We start from the raw sequence: 2060 nt of genomic DNA, 5'->3' as shown, positions 1-2060 counted from the left end.
TCTCCTCCAATTGCCTTCATGGGACTCAGTGTAGTCCCAGATGCTACAAATTAACCTAAGAGATGGTTGGATAACTTGTAGCTCTCCAGATGTTGCTGGAATCCAACTCAGACCAGCCCTAGCCAGTGCAGCTGATGGTCAGGGATGATAAATTGAACAACAATTTAGAGCAGGGATCCCCAAACTGCGGCCCTCCAGATGTTTTGGCCTACAACTCCCATGATCCCTAGCTAAGAGGACCAGTGGTTGGGGAAGATGGGAATTGTAGTACAAAACATCTGTAGGGCTGAAGTTTGGGGGTGCCTGATTTAGAGGCTATCCTTCACCTAAGGCCTTTAATTTATATTAACAGCTCAGGGCAATTCATGGTGGAGCATCACAATACAACTTGGATCTTTATCACCATCACCTTTTCTTTTCTTTTCTCTTCCTCCACACTCATTTTTCTAAGACTGAGAGACAGGGTGATATAAAGCAAAAGCGGTCCTTCAGATATTTGTTGAGCTATGACTCCCACCATTCCGCATCATTGCCCATGCTGGCTGGGACTGCAGGGAGTTGGAGTCCAACAATATCTGGAGCTGGGGAGGGGGGGGCACAGGTTAGCAACACTTTTCACAAAGGCTAGAGCCTGGATAGCTCAGTTGGTTAGAGCGTGGTGCTGATAACGCCAAGGTTGCAGGTTCAATCCCTGTATGGGGCAGCTGATATGCCTGCATTGCAGGCGGTTGGACCTGATAATCGTGAAGATCCTTTCCAACAGTTCTATGATTCTGTGGAATTGGATTCTGTGGAGGTGGAGAGAGATACGTTCAAACCTCAGGGACATGAAGTTCCCTGGATGACTTCGGCTAGTTACTGACTCTTAAGTATAACCGATCCCACAGGGCTGTTGCGAGGTTGAACTAGAACACCACCCTAAGGTCCTTGAAGGGAGGACAGCATACAAATGTAATAAGTTCCTCAGCATGCCCAGATTTTGTTAAGGGCAGGCGCAAAGAAGGAAAAGGAAAATATCTTTTCATATGCATATTCAACACAGCAGCCTTGTCAAGCTCTTCATGCATAGCTACATATGCATCAAAAAAGACCTATAGATGACTGAAGTGAGAACAATGTTTATTGCATTAGCCAGTTGTTGCTGTTGTTTTAAATCCACACATAACTTTTGAAGCTACAGTTATTGCTGTGTCCCGTTCCAGCTGTGCTGTGCTGCTAGTATAAAGCATTCTTTGACTTCTTTACATGTCCCATGGCTAAAGAATTTGCACTGGTTCGTAAGCTGAAAGAGGACTCTTTGCAATTCCTTATTGTCATGAGGGGCTCACCAAGGGTGTGGGCATTTTTCTTCACAAGTGCAAGTGGGGACCATCAAAGAGATCTCTCAATTATAAAAAAATCAAAATCTCTCTCTCTCTCTCTCTCTCTCTCTCTCTCTCTCTCTCTCTCTCTCTCCCTCCCTCCCTCTCCCTCCCCCCCCTCTCTCTCTCATATGCCACAAGACCAAATGGCTGATTTCCAAGCCCCCTCCCCTTCCTCATTCAGTAAATGTCCTTCATGAAGCACAAGGATGCCCAAGACTAGCCTATCTCTCACAGGGGACCAGAAGAATTAAAATGTTCAGGGCTGCCTTTGCCCTCCCATTCCCACCTCCCCTTTGCATTTTGTTTCAGCTTGCATGTACTTGATGCTCCAGGAGAATGAAACCAACAAAAAGAGCACGTAGCAAGATGTGCTATATGCTGTCAAAATAGCGCTGGAGATGAGAAAGTAGTCTCACGGTGCACTTCTTTGTTAAGGATGGAAAACAATACCCCTGTTTCCTAAAAGCTAAGTTACTCTCTGTCTCTACCGAAGCAGCCTTTGCATCCCCTGTGCTGGGAAAGCTTCAGGAAGAACTTGCTTTTGGATGGTGGACAGTCTGCCAGAAGATCCTGAAAAAGTACTTTCCTTGTGCTAAAGCATGGGTAGGAAACCTGTGGCCCTCCAAACCTGGTTGGACTCCAGTTCTCATTATTGCAGAACACTGGCCATGTTAGCTAGGCCCGATAGGAGTTGGA

The 2060-nt window shown here is 46.1% G+C and overlaps 1 non-coding gene across 1 annotated transcript; it reads left to right on the top strand.

Moving 5' to 3' along the window:
* The first annotated feature begins 629 nt into the window (after window positions 1-629).
* On the top strand, window positions 630-703 carry TRNAI-GAU (transfer RNA isoleucine (anticodon GAU)). The gene has a single exon. It is a non-coding gene; the product is annotated as a tRNA-Ile (tRNA).
* Window positions 704-2060: the final 1357 nt, after the last annotated feature.

The sequence above is a fragment of the Zootoca vivipara genome, chromosome 7 (genome assembly GCF_963506605.1).
Source record: "Zootoca vivipara chromosome 7, rZooViv1.1, whole genome shotgun sequence".
Classification (NCBI taxonomy): Eukaryota; Metazoa; Chordata; class Lepidosauria; order Squamata; family Lacertidae; genus Zootoca; species Zootoca vivipara.
The sequence above is the reverse complement of the archived record's forward strand: the minus strand, read 5'-3'. Positions and strand labels throughout refer to the sequence as shown.